The sequence below is a fragment of the Tenrec ecaudatus genome, chromosome 8, assembly GCF_050624435.1.
Source record: "Tenrec ecaudatus isolate mTenEca1 chromosome 8, mTenEca1.hap1, whole genome shotgun sequence".
Taxonomy (NCBI): Eukaryota; Metazoa; Chordata; class Mammalia; order Afrosoricida; family Tenrecidae; genus Tenrec; species Tenrec ecaudatus.
In genome coordinates this window covers 129,895,146-129,910,732 of record NC_134537.1, presented here as the reverse complement: position 1 = coordinate 129,910,732, position 15,587 = coordinate 129,895,146, and the positions used below count along the sequence as shown (strand labels likewise).

At 37.3% G+C, this 15,587-nt stretch overlaps 1 pseudogene; it reads left to right on the top strand.

The window, feature by feature from the left end:
* The first annotated feature begins 336 nt into the window (after positions 1–336).
* LOC142454480 (kynurenine--oxoglutarate transaminase 1 pseudogene) lies at positions 337–1,210 on the top strand (annotated as a pseudogene).
* Positions 1,211–15,587: the final 14,377 nt, after the last annotated feature.

Sequence of the window (15,587 nt, the reverse complement as noted above, 5' to 3'; positions counted from 1 at the left end):
TATTTCTTTTCTCTTGCTATTGGAGGTGTTGTTCTGCTGACTCTGTTCTCTTTATTGGAGTTTTTTTGATAATGCATCTGTCAGCCTCTCTTCTTTTTTCATATATGCATTTAATTATATCAAGTTACCTCTGATAACTGCCTTTGCAGTATCCCATAATTTTGATATGTTGTAATTTCGTTCTCATAAATTTATAGAAACTTGCTAATATCCTCTCTAATCTGTACATGTACCCATTCATGTCATAGGAGATCAGTGTTCAAGCTCTAATTGGTTGCCCTTGCTTTTCTGGAAATTCTCTTATGAATCTCCATAATCTCCATCAATCACCCCTTGATGGCAGGGGGGAGACCTGTGTTTGTGCCATTGAAGTTGAGGTCATCCTAGGATGGGGGCCTGGATTCCAGCAGCAACTGGAAGCTAGACCCCACAGAGCTGGCCAGCAGGTTAACAACTCGCATCAAAGCCTTGGTCTTCAACATCCCCAAATAACCCTTAGGAAAGGTTTTCTCCAGGGAGGAGTTCAAGCTGATGGCCAGCCTGTGCCAGCAGTGTGATGTGGTGTGCATCAGTGACAAGTCTACCAGTGGCTGGTCTTTGACGGGAACCCGCACCTCAGCATCGCCAGCCTCCCTGGCATGTAGTACCACACCCTGACCATCGGCAACCCTGACAAGAACTTTAGTGCCACCGGCTAGAAGGTGGGCTGGGTCCTTAGGCCAGAGCATCTTGTGAAGCACCTCCACACATTGCACCAGAACTGTCTTATCACTGCCCCACACAGGCCCAGGCTGCAGTGGCCTTGAGTTTTGAACTGGACCAGCAGCACTTCAGCCAATCCAGCAGCTACTTTGTGCAGCTTCTGGAGGCCACACAGCACAAATGGGATCACATGATCCACAGCCTTGAATCCATGGGCCTGAGGCTCATTATCCCCCAAGGCAGCTACTTCCTTATCGCAGGCATCTCTGACTTCAAGAGCCAAATGTCCAACTTGCCTGGTGTCACCCATGAGGCCTATGTCAGCCGCTTCGTGAAGTGGATGTACAGGAACAAGGACTTGGCAGACATTCCTATCTCTATCTTCTACAGCAGGCCACATCAGAAGCTCTTTGACCACTATATCTGCTTCTGCTTTATAAAGGATGAGTCATCGCTCCAGGCCATGGATGAGAAGCTCCAGAAATGGAAGGCTGAGCTCACACCCTGAACTTGGACGCTCATCCCAGTCCCATCCTGTTCCTACTTCTTGTGTGGAGATCAATCTGTACCCAGGTTTTAGCCATCCCAGGTTGCAAGTAATGGTACTGGAGCACCCCTTCTCTGTGCCCTAGAATGTATCAGATAAGAGTCTCCCCCTTCTAGGTCTCAGGGAGTCCTTGGAGGACCTGGGCCTCTCCCCACTCCTCCCTTGGTCAGGTAGTAGATATGGCCTCCCTTGACTCGGCTGTGACTCAGAGGGCAGGGGCCTGCAACATATTTGGCCTCAAGTCTCAACTCTGAACTAGCTCCAGTGAAAACTCAGGCCAACCTTGCCTCCTTTGTTGAACCTGGTCTTGAGAAACTGCCTTCAGACGTGAATCCTCCCGCCAGTACCTTTTATGCACAACTTTCAAGTTACTTTATGGCATGGTGATCTAAGGAACACATCTGAGTAATCTCTATGTGTTTGTATTTATTCAGGCTTGGCCTGTGTCCCAGCATGTGGTCCATTCTTGAAAATGATCCATATAGACTTGAGAAGAATGTGAATTAATTTTGCATTTGGATGAAAAGCTCTATAAATATCTATCAAGCCCAGTTACCTAATTACATTGTTTAGCTCTATAGCCTCTTTATGAGCTTATTTCCCAATGATTTGCCTTTCTCTGATAGCAGAGTATTAAAGTTACCTACTATAATTGTTGACTCCGTTATTTCTCTTTTCATGTTTTTAATTGTTTGACAAAATTCGCCGCACCATTATTGGGTGCAGAAATATTCAATATGCTGTTTTTAGGTTTACTGTGCTTTTGAGCATTACATAGTGTCCCTCCTTGTATTTTTTCATGGTTTGAACGTTGAGGCCCATTTTGTAGGAGATTAAGATTGCCACCCCTGCTTTTTTGTAAGTTGCCATTTGCTTGGTATACTTGCCACCAGCCTTTTCTCTTAGCTATTTAAAGGTGTGTCTCTTGCAGGTAACAGATCATTGGATTATGTTTTCTTAGCCAGTCCTCCAGCCTTTTTCTTTTAATGTCTGAATTGAATTGATTGGAATTCAGAGTTATTATCACAAACTGTGGATTCATAATTGTCATACCTAGTCCTGGGTTTGGGGTGTTTTCTATCTCCCTTCATATCAGTGTGCTGTGTTTGAGTGGAGAGATTCGATCTTGTCTTCTTTTCCCTCTGAGACCTGGTTGTCCTGGTAATTGTTGCTGGAACATTGGCTTCTAGCTGGAGATGAGCTATATGGTGGTCTCCTGTTTGTTCTTGGTGGAGGTTGATTTTCTGGCCATAATAAGTCAGCCAGTATCTTCTGCAGGGCTGGGTGTCTTGCTGCATATTATTTGATCCTTTCCTTGTCCTGGAAAACCCTTAGCTCACCATCTGTCATAATGGATAACTTGGCAAAGTAAAGGATTCTGGTGGAGGCAATTTTTTCTTTCAGCTTTGGAAGAAGTTGCTCTACCCTCTCCTTTTCTTCATGGTATCTGCTGATGGGTGAACATATTCTTACCTGAACTCCTTTGTATGTGACTGTCTTCCTTTCTCTTGCTGCTCTTAAAATTTTATCCTTCTCCTCAGAGTTAGATATTTTTACTATCATATGTCTTGGCATGTTCTTCTTGGGGTCTACTCTAGCTGGTGTTCTTTCTGCTTCCTGTATGAGTGCCTGGTTCTCACTCATTAGGGTGGGAATGTTTTCTTCCAGAAATTCCTCCACTGTCTTGGCTGTCAACTTGTGTGTTGTGTTGTGCCCCGGTTGACTGATTATTCTAACAGGAGTCCTCTTCATAGCATCTGTCGTTGATCACAGGTTATCTTCTGCTTCTTTCATTTTCCTGTCTCACTGTCTTTCCTGCTTGCTTGGGTCTGCTTGAATGTCTTCGAGATCACTGATATGGTTCTCTGCCTCCTCAAGCCTAATCATAAATTATGTGACTGTGTGTGTGTCTTCTGCTACCTCCTCTGTTAGCTCCTGTATCTCCCTTTGGTGTGTGAACTTCATCAGTTAACTTTAAATATTCAATGTATTTGGAATAAAATGGCAATATTCTTGTTGTGTCAGTCTGGGTACAATAGAGAAACAAATCATGGACACACATATGTGTAAAAGACATAGATTTATATACAAGAGAATTGAACATTGAGAAAATATTCCAACCCAGTCCAGTCCAAGGCCAGAAGTCTAATAATTGCCCATATGTCCAAAACCAATCTATAAAGTCCTCTTCGGACTTATGAAACACATGAAATGAAGCCAAATGCAGGAGATTCACAAGCCAGTTGGTAAAAAGTCTTTGTGTCCAGTGATGTGGTAAGCATCTCAGCACCGACAGAAGTCTCTCTGTGGCTTTTCTGGTTTCTGAGGTCTGGTTGCATTCATGTGGCTTGTTTGCTGCAATGTCTCCCAGATAGTAGCAGAGAGAGAGAGAGGTGTCTTCCAACACCAAGGAGGAAGTATCAGATTTCCCAGAATTCTCAGAGAAGGCCATCCCCACAGAAGTCTCATTGGTTATCTCCAGACTGACAGCCTAGACTCCATCCCTACCCTCTTAATCATTAAATTGACACTAGATTAGGTGATTACCACACTTTTATAGTCCTTTAAACACTTGTTATTTAGTGGGTATGTGTTGGGCTGCAACCCACAAGGTTGGCAGTTTGAAAGGACCAGGCCCTCCTCAGGAGAAAGGGCTTCCTGCAGCAGTAAACAGTTGCAGTCTCAGTAATGCAAAAGGACAGTGGCAGCCTACCCTATAGGATCATAAGATTGCTGTGAGTTGGCATGTGCTAGTTGTCTGTGGGTTTGTTTTGTTTTTCCATCGATGGATGGATGAATCTCCTTATTATGGGTAATATCTTTTTCTCTGAATACTTGTTAATTTTTCCTGGATGCGAAACTTTATGAAATTTGGGGGGGGGCTGGCTATTTTTCTATTCTCATGAATATCCTTGAGTTTATTCTGAACACAATTTTTTTTAATACTTTGGTCCTTTTAGTGATGGCCCTTCCAAAATGTCAGCGTAATCCTACGCGGTACACTATTTGGGTTTACTTTTTCTCCTCCACTGAATGAAGACTCCTCTGCTCCCTAACCGCTGATCTATAAAATATAGAGGTTTTCCAGGCAGTACTCCAATACTCAGAGAGTACTGCTCAGACTAACTCTAACACTTCGAAAAGTTCTTTCATTTCTTTAGTTTCTTGACATGCAAACAATGATCTAGTTGAAAGTGTGAGAGTAGCCTCTGGAGATCTCCCAAGATCTTATTCTATGCATCTGTCTCTCTCTGATTGACTGTCCCGCACACCCTATTTCTAGCCATTTTATTCTTTCCAAAGTTTCAGCTCAATCTGTTCAATTCAGGGAGTCTCCAGGGCTTCATTCCTATTTAGTTTCTGGTAAATTCAGCAAAATAACGCAAGAACATGTAAGACTCACCTTTTTTATCTTGCATTTCTTCGTGTTTATGTTCGTTACTTTTTCATATGGCGTCTTGTTGTTTAAGCTTCTTTTGGCTAGTCATAGGAGGTAAATAGGGAAGATAAATGCCATCAAGAGGGAGAAAAGCCTGTTGATCAGCTTCCTTAGGATTGCAACCAGGAAACCCCTGTGAAACACCTTCCCCTAAAACACAAAAGGCAGTCCTAAGTGGAATGGACTGGGGGCAACAATTCTGATACTTCAACTTAATTGGAAGTGAAGACATCCTTAACTTATTTTACCCAGAGGATGTGTAGGCTTCCACATAAGGTAATATTTGCTAACATATATTAATGCTAACATATATTAGTCATGTGGGGGGAAAAGTTTCTGGTTCATAGATACATTTACTACAAACAAGAAGTATTTAAATAGATCTCTGAAATCAGTGAAGAGGCTACAGACAAGTTCTTTCTGTAATACACCTGTCTTGGTCGCATTAGGGGACCATAACAACAGAACCCATCCAACAGTGTTTCAGAAGGGATACATGAGGCTAATCAAACAAGGATCATCAAGGCAGATGGGTCTGGGTAGGAGCTTATGGTGATTGTTATTTTTGGATTTCATGGTTGTACCTTTACTCTATATCTTTCAAGGGGCAGATGGCAATCATGGCTTATTAGGTAGAAGTTTTAAGAAAATAAAAAACTGCACTAGTGAGAAAAGAGGACAGGAATATTGCACCAGGGATTTATTTTTTCTCATCATGACAATGGACTTGCTCATTCTTAATGGAACGGTATTGGGAAACACTTTGATCAACCACCCACAGCACTTATGTTGTTCATTCAAATTTCTTTTTTGTTCCCAAATTCAAAGGGCATTTCAAAGGGCATTTATGATTTGATGCCCTGAAGAATGCCCAGACTGCCATTTTAAAGTGTTGGCATAAATCAAAGAGTGCAGAGTTCTTCATGGAAGTTTAAAGAGATGTAAACATTTTTCTCAGAAGTGTATAAGCTGAGACAGACAATGTGCTGCAAAAGTTTCACATTTTCAAATTTTTGTTTAATAAACATTTCTATGATTTTTAGCAATAATTTTTACCAATCCTAATATATTATTTAAAATACACTTTCTTTTATACACTGTAAAATCTCTTTCTTGATTTGTTATTTGCCTTGGAGTCAGATCCACTCATATGGCCTACTGTCTCCTATGCTGTGGCTATTTTGCCAATTCACATTATAATGGGTTTTTCTTATTCTTTACCTATTTCACCAAAGAGGCTGTCTTTTTCAAGCAGTTGTATTTTCCTGCTCAAATACACAGAGTAAATTTGGGGACGTCTCACTGTAGACTAGAGGGTAGATATTTTTCTCTCTTTCTTTAAAATAAGCATATAGTAATGAGAATAGAACCTAACATCCCAGAAAGAAAAAAGGAAGATACTTGTAGTTTTTCCACGTCTTTTTCACTAACTGCAATGTCTCCGACAATGTGATCCTCATCACCACGCTCTTTAACACGCCTTTTTTCTAATGTTTTCTTTCTTTTTTTGCTGCAATGTTCTTATTCAGCATTTTGGTTCTACTTTGTAAAATTCTTTAGTCAATATATTTATACTTTTATTTCCATTATCCCACTAGATCCTTTTTCATTAAATTCCCCAATAACCTACATATTTCCAAGCCAAAATTCATCTAGTACCCTCATTTTATTTGACCATGAATAAACAGTTAGCCATTTTCCCACCTTCTCTAATGTGTTTATTTTCTTCTTCAAGAATTACAGCTTCTGTCTCAACTCTTCTTCTTACTTTTGTATTCTCAGTCTCCAGTCTGAATTTCTTCTTGTTTTAACCTATAATGAATACAATAAGTGCATCTGTGCTGGGTCTTACCCATCACAGCTTATACTTAAGGAGATTTTATATAGCACCTTAGGTTAATAGCTGCCATTTGCTAATAAGTAACTCACATAAGGTCACTCATGAGGTTGAGTTTGTCATGAATGACAGAATAGATTGTAACAGCAGTTTTTAAGTACCTCTTATACATGAATGCTCACAGCAAAATTTTGAGGAAAATACTGCTCTTTAATTGCTTTTCAGAAAATGACATACTAGAAGTCTGATAAACTAACTTAAATATTATTTTCTTGTGTAAAAAAACTTTTCCAGAAGAAAGCTTTGGCTTCTAGTCCTGAATAGAGTGACAGTCTCAGAAAATCACAGGGGAGTTCTACCCTGCCCTACAGGGACATTATCAGTCCGAATTGATTCAGTGGTGGTGAGAAAGATTTTTCAATGATAAGATTAATATATATTCATCTTAGAATTTAAGAAAACAATATGTATATTATGATCACTCATAATCCTACTATTTTAAAGTAAAACATTATAACTATGTACTGTTGTTTATATATATTATTTGCCTCCTTTACTTAAAAATATTTCCAATGTGAAAAAAAATGCTTCTTAAACATGTTCATAATGGCCTTTAATAGTTCCTTCACAACATGTATCATACATTATTTCAGCATATCCATATGACTAGATTGTATCATTATGATTTTATTTTTTATGGTCTAATAAAAATTCTGAATTAAACAACTTCTATCACAAATACTTATAAATTGATTTTGTGATATAGTTTCATAAGGAGACCAACTAGATTAAAAGCATAAGATTATTAAAATATTTTTATATCAGAATAATTTCATTAGACATCAATTTCATTTCTAGAATAATCCATGAGAACATATATTTTATTGTTATTAATTTAACCAATTTACTCATGAGGGTATTAACAGAGAATGATGTCATTTTTGTTGTTGTTGTTAGGGACCACACAGCCCGTTCCTACTCATCGTCAGCCAGTTACAACACTGTTGGGCATGTGCCACCCTCAAAAATGTCCTCGTGTTTGAGCTCATTGTTACAGGCACCGTACAATCCATCCTGTCCAGGGCCTTCCTCTTCTCACCCCCTCCACTTTGCCAAGCACCATGCCCTTCTCGGGGGACTGATCTCTCCTGACAACATGGCCAAAGTACATGAGAATGAGCATTCTGACTGTACTCCTTCCAAGACAAATGTATTTGTTCTTTAGCAAGTGCATGGTGCTTTCAATATTCTCCACTAGCGGCATAATTCAAATATATCAATTCTTCAATGGTCTTCTTTAATCAATGTCAAACGTTCATAGGTATATGGGGAGATTGAAAATACTGTGGCTTTGATCAAGCACACCTAAGTCCTTAAAATAACCTCTTTGCTTTTCAAAAATGTAAGAGTCTTACGTAGCAGATGTACCGATGGAATGGGTCATTTCATCTATTTACTGCTAATTCCATAAGCTTTGGTTTTGGATCCATGCAAGCTGAAATCCTTGACAACTTCAATCTTTGCTCCCTTTATTGTGATGTTACTCATTGGGCCAGTTGTGAGGAATTTTTTCCTTTCAGAGAGTTTTAATCCATACTGGAGGCTGCAATCCTTCATCTTCATCAAGTTCTTCAACTCTTCATTATCATCAAGCAAGGTTATATTTTCTTATTGCAAGTTGTAAATAAGTCTTCTTCCTATCCTGATACTGCATTTATATTTGTATAATGAAGTTTCTCTGATTAATTGCTCAGCATTCATGTTGAATAAGTATGATAAAAGGATACAACCCTGACACAGACATTTCCTACTTTTAGAGCAAGCAATATTTCCTGGTTCTGTTTCCACAACTGCTGCTTGATCCATGTGCAAGTTTCACAGGAGCACAATGAAGTGTTCTGGAATTCCCATTCTTCTCAAGGCAATCCAAAGTTTGTTATGATTCACGCAGTCCAGTGCCTTTACATATTCAGTTAAAACACAATAAACATCTTTCTTGTATTCTCTGCTTCAAGCCAAGACATCTGATATCAGCAATGATATCACTTGTTCCATGACTTCTTCTAAATCTGTCATGAATCTTTGGCAGCTCTTTGTCAATGTACTGCCACAACCATTGTTGGATTATCTCAGCAAATTTTTATTGATATGTGAGCTCAATGATACTGTTATATTAATGTGAACAATGGGTTGGACCATCTTTCTTTGGGAATGAGTATCAATATGGATCTCTTCTAGTCAGTTGACCAAAAATATCTTCCAAATTATTGACATATATGAGTGAATGCTTCAAGTGCATGATAGTGTTGAAACATTTCAATTATTTTCCATTGGAGTCTTGTTTTATACTAATACTTTCAATATAGCTTGATCTTCTTCCTTATATAAAATTGGATCTTGCTTATATGCTACCTCCTGACATAGTGGAAGATTTACTAGTTATTTTTGGTACACCAACTCTGTGTTCTTTCCATCTTCATTTTATGCTTCCTTCATTATCCAGTATTTTTCCCATAGACTCATTCAACATTCAACTTGAGGCTTACACTTTTTCTTGAGTTCTTTCCATTTAAAATGTGCTGAGTGTGTTCTTCATTTTTGCTTTTCTAACTCCAGTTCTTTGTACATTTAATTAAAATATTTGACTGTGTCTCCTCAAGCTGCTCCTTGAAACTTTCCATTCGGCGTTTTGTCTTCCTAGTTTCTTCAGTTGGCCTTAGCTACTTCATTATGAAGAGCAAGTTTCAGATTCTCTTCTGATATACATTTTGATCTTTTCTTTCTTTCCTATATTTTGAAAGGCTTCTTGTTTTTTTCTTGATTTGTTCTTGATATCCTCCCAGTTCATCACGTGTTCTGTCATTTAGTGTTCAGTGGAGAGAATATGTTTTGAGATGCCCTCAAAATTTAGGTAGGATCAATTTAAGGTACTATTTTTACTCTCCTGGACTTGTTTAGATTTTTTTTTAAGCTTCATCTTGAACTTGTATATGAGCACTTGGTGCTCTGTTGCACAATCAAGAGCTGGCCTCATTTTACCTGTTGATGAGCTTCTCCATGGTTTCTTCCCCCAAATATAGTGAATTTAATTATTGTGTATGCCTTCTGGAGAAGTTCATGTGTAGAGTCACCATTTGAATTGTGGAGGGAAAAAAAGTTATTTCATATCAATAAATTGTTGATGTTGCAAAATTCTATCATTCTTTGGTTTCTATCTATCTCCAGCTTAATGTCTATAAGCTAGACCATAGTTTTCAACCAATGAGCCCTGTTGGCATAGTATTTAAATGTTGGGCTATTCATTGCAATTTCAGTATTTCGAAACCACCAGTTTCTCCACAGGAGAAAGATGGGGACTTCCAGTCCTGTAAAGAGTTATACTTTCAGACATTCACTGTTCTACCTTGTCCTACATAGTCAGTGTCAACTTGATGGCAGCGATTTTTTATTGTTTTGTTGTTGTTGCTGTCTTAATTTCTATTTTTTTCCAACTTTTGTTTTCCAACCACCAGTAATTATCAAGGCATTTTATTTGCAGGGAATTGTAACAATATATTTCAAGAGCTTTAAATATAATCAATATAAGTTGAAAATTCTAGGAATATTTCCTAAAATCTTTTTAAATATGACATTCATGTTAGTGTAAGGAGCGCCACCTCTTCAGTGCTGAGAGCAGGCATCATATGCTTTGAGACATTTCTCCCTAGGGTCTAGATTAGTCTTTGTGATATTAGAACACTTATCATACAGCTACATCAAATAGCATGTTGTAGCTTTCATTATAATCAATTAAATCATTCAGCGTAATTGGTGCTTATAGCAGAAATCTTCATACCTGGACCATTCGGCAAATTCATGCCACATGGAACACAACCTTAAGCTGTCCAGGAGTTCAGCTTGTTTGAATCCCCATCAATGCCATGGAACCAGCAGTCAAGAGCACAAATGATCATTTCGTTCATACATTGATTACACGGGACTTCTTTAAAATGCTTAAAAGCTTAGCATCCCAGCGGTGCCTCCAAAAAAAAAAAATGTTTAAAAGTAAGGATGCTACTTTGAGGGTTAAGGTGTGCCTGACCCAGGCATTGGCATTTTCTGTCTCTTCATATGCATGTGAAGGTTGGAAATTGAATAAGGAAGACCCAAGGTGAAATGAAGTACTTGAATTATGGTTCTGACAATAATATTGAAAGTACATTGGGCTGCCAAAAGGACAAACAAATCTGAATTGGAAGAAGTAAGAATGCTCCTTAGAGGCAAGTATGGGGAGACATGGTCTCATGTTCTTTGGACATGCTATCTGGAAAGACCAGCCCCTGGAGAAGGGCATCATGTTTGGTCCTGGGAAGGGGCCATGAAACAGATGTAGGCTTTAGCAAGATGGATTGACCCAGTGGCTGCTAAAATGGACTCAGGCCTTAAAGCAGTTGTGAGTATGATTCAATACCAGATTGTGTTTCATTCAATTGTGCAGAGTCATTATGAGTCGGCATTGACTTGAAGGCACCTCACAACAACAGAGTAGGCTAATCAATACGCTAAACACTTTTTATTTTACTCATTACACTATTTATTTGTAAAAAGAAAGGTATGCCATAGGAGTGATTGTTCACTTCTTAAATGACTTTAGTCATAACTTAGGAAGAACAAGTAAATATCTGAAGTTCATGTGGATAATAAGTAGGTGAAGATGATTTAAATCCTATCATATTCTCAGTAATTAATATGAAATTATGCTTGTTTATTTTCTTCTCAGATCCAAGCATTAAATAATTAGTGATAAAGGGGATTATAAAAATCTCCAAAAAACTGAAGCTCAAGATTAAAGACAGCGGCTCATTCTTTTTGATGGCTTTTCAATCAGCAATGCTTAACCATTTTAAATATCAAATAAATATTACTTGAGATTATAAATACCCAGCTACAGTGCTATTTATACTTTCAATTGGGAGAAGCGAAGGCTTATTGAAATGAAAGTAGAGAAATTGCATTAAAGTAACTGACTTCAAATGTCATCGTTAGATAATGAATGCTCTCCAGAACAAGCAGGTCAACAGTGAATATAAGTGATTGCATTTGAGAAGTTCTTTGCAAATAAGTGCACGTGAAGATGACATATGAGTCTTAATGAAAAAAGGCTCAGGTATGTATATTTTTTATCTATCGCTGACCTAAGCAATTAAATCAGGAAAGTTTGCATGCACCAATTTTTCAATAAATGATATATTTTCAGCTATACAACTGGTAATAGGGAAACGTGTATGCTATGCTTTGATAAAACACCAGAAGCACTTTTGACAGGAAACAGGATTATCTGAACAACTGAATATTTATGGGGTGATTATCTACTTGGTATAGAGAGATTTAAGCTATTAATCAATAAATCATTCAGATACGCAACACTTTAAGGAAGGTGAAAATGTAAATCAAAATACATATGTATTTAAATCATTACTTTTAAGGAGACTATTCAGCAAAACCACAAATAGAAATGATTTTTTTTTTAATTTGGTGTGCAAATTCCAATAGGGCCAGGATTTAGTGAAGTAAAGTATGTGATGATTTTGTCTTTGTTTAACTTTAAAAATCTGAATAGAAGGTGTCTTACGCTGTGGGTATTAAGACAGGGGAAAAGGAGCTTTCTTCTCTGTGTGTGCACTAATGTCCTGAACAAACCAGCCTTTCAAACTCAGAATTAACAATGATAGTCCTTACCTTTATGCTTCATGAAACCTTGCAATACCCCCAGATTAATGTTCTTTGTAGACTTTTCTTCTTATACATCCATTGAGTTCTATGCAAAATATCCATTCTTTGGCCACTCTATAATAGTTTAAACTGTACATTTTTGATAAAAGAAGATAGAAAACAAATGCGATCTTCATTTTGATGTCAGCCAAGTAAATGTACCTCTAGAAAAGAATATTGTTCCTTTACTGCCTCTTGAAACAATGTAGTATGATTGTATACAATCATTAGCAATGTGTCCATTCTTATATCATAATTGTTTAACTATAGAATGAATAAGGAATTAAGAGGTTATATTATGCAAATGAAGCTAACAGTAGATTATTGACCAATCTCTGTGAGACACATGGAACTAGAGTTCAAAGGAGTGTCACTGAAATAAAGTCCCTAACTTTTAACTAAAACAATATAAAATATATGAAGATTCTGACTCCTACCTTATAACTATCTACTCAAGTCCAACTATTAGTGCCCTGCTCCCCAAAAAAACTGATTGTCGACCAGTGGATTTCGACTCATAGCAACCCAATGGGTCAGATTAAAATTAGCCCTTTGGGTTTCTAAGACCAAATCATTACAGGGGTAGACAGCCTCATCTTTCTCACATAGAGAAACCAGTGGGTTCCAACCATTGACCATGGGTTAGAAGCTCAATGTGTAGCCCACAACTCACCAGAGCTCCAGTGACTTACCACCACTGAGTTGATTGGGACTCATAATGACTCTCTAGGACAAGGTATATATATCTGTCCCTGTGGTTTTCTGAGACTCTAACCCTCTACAGGAGCAGAATGCCTCCTGTCACAGAGTAAATAGTGGTTTTGAACTGGTGACCTTGTGATTAGCAGCCCCAAGCATAACTGCTATAACACCATAGCTCTGGATAGGATAAAACTATTCTTTAGAGATTTGACTGTGCTTGCTTCCATAGAATCAAAGTGGATCTGTAAAGCCTATTTCATCTGCCAGGGTACATTTCAGCATCTTACTAGCTATTATACTGGGAGTCAGACTTTTTGTTTTGTTTGTATTTGAAATATCAGTTATCAACCCAAATATATCCCTAGACCACCAAATTATTCCTGATCACAAATCTGCAGTGGAGATATTCAATATTGGAGTTCAGGATGGAGTGATAAAAAATAAAGAAAAAGGAAGAGAAGAAGGAGGGAGCAGGAAAACAAAAACAGATTAAAATGAATGATCAGGTTTTGAGTTGGGATAAACATTAGAAATGGCAGCTCGACAGCTACTTCACATCTGTGTGCTTTGTAAGCTTTAGGAGGTTTGTAGCATAGGCAAACCAGCTCCACTGAAGTGGTCTAGGGTGAGATTTGGATAGATGACTGCCATCTCAAACACAGACATGTATGATTACCACTAACATAGCTACTATGATACTGAAATTCATCCTGTGGATTAAATAAACTTTATCGACCAACTTCCGTTCCAAAGAAGCAAACACAGTCAAATTCCTAAAAGCAGTGCAATCAAAAAGCCATTAGGACACACACACACACACACACATCCCTAAAAAGAACCAATTTTAAGTAAGTGTTGCTCTATAGAAGGAAATTATTTCAATTTTATTTTTGAAGTGCAATGATATCTACATTTTTCAATTGTCAGCATATGATCCTTGTCCAAAGGTAAAATGAAATTGAATTTTTCAGAGAAACTTAAGCTCTTTTAATACTCAAATATCAAGATCACAAAGCTATATTCTGATTTTAAAAATTAAAGATATATTCTAATTTGCATGATACTATAAGCCATCTAATTAGTTTTTAAAATGGAGTGCACTCAACTCCTAGAAAATAATAATCTTTGTAGTAATCCAGTTGCATTTTTGCTCAGCAATAGCAAATGCCCTCAGCAGGGAAAACCACTTAAAGGTTAATGAATTAGATTTCTCAAATTTATCTGTGGCGATTATGTGAGGAAATGTATTAGTTACAATTCTTTGTGTCACAAACTATAGAAACAGGTTTAAGACAAGAGGAAATATGTTGGCTTAAATAACTGGAAAGTCCAGAGGGTACCATTAATTTCAGGCATGGTTGGATCTAGAAGTTCAAATAACATCAAAAGCAAATTACCCTGTCTTGATCTTTCAGTTCTGCTTTATTCTACATGTACCTCACTTTCAGTCAGTTTCTCTCTTTTTAGGGGTCCTCCACACTTCCCAGCTTACACCTCCTCCTCTAAATTTTCACAAAATCTGGCGACAAATTTTGAATGGATTATACCACTATTTCCTATAGTTGCAGCAAGTGAAATTGATTGGACCAGCCTGAGTCACAGACCCATGACTAAAATCGCAGGCACAGTCAGTGTATTTAGTGACTCAAGGACAACATGGTGTATTGTTAACAGATGGTCATAGAAAATAAAGCTGAAGTAGACAGCAAACTAACCCTTCCCAACACCTTGCATTGGTATGTGCATGTCTTATTTTATTGGGTATGCATAATCTTTTTATATTAATCAAAACAATTTCTAATAATTATCAAGAGATTATAAAAGTTATCTGATGTTTAAATGCAAAGCTTCTGCATTAAAGATCTTGCTATTTCAAATAGCATTTCCATATGCTGACTCTGGATATCACAATAGGATTATCCTTTCTTGATCTTTTACTTTTGATTTCTATATCTTTTTCTTCTCACCTCTTTTAGAAATTTTTTTCCAATTTATTTATTTATTTATTTATTTACATTTTATTAGGGGCTCATACAACTCTTATCACAATCCATACATATACATATACATACATCAATTGTATAAAGCACATCCGTACATTCTTTGCCCTAATCATTTTCTTTCTTTCTTTCTTTTTAATCTTTTTATTGGGGCTCATAAGGCTCTTATCACAATCTGTGCATACATCAAATGAGCAAAGCACCCTTATACATTCGTTGCACTCGTCACTCTCATAATTCACCTTCCACTTGGGTTCCTGGAATCAGCTCGGTTTCCCTTTTTTTTCCCCTATTCCCCTCCCTCCCCGATCCCACCCCAGGTCCCTTGATAGTTTATAAATAATTATTATATCTTATTTTATTATTCATAAAATTTATTTAAAAAAACAGAATTGTAGACAATTTATTCTTTCAGAATTGGTTTTCCAACTGTTTTTTTTTCTATTACAATGATAGTATAGGGTTACTTATTGTTTTGAGGTTATAGACTTGTAAAATTATATGATAGCTAGGACCAGTTGAATAGTACTAAATAAAATTCATTTGTCTAAAGTAATAATTATCCAACTCTAACAATTATCTTGAATCTTTTGAAAAACAGTATTTATC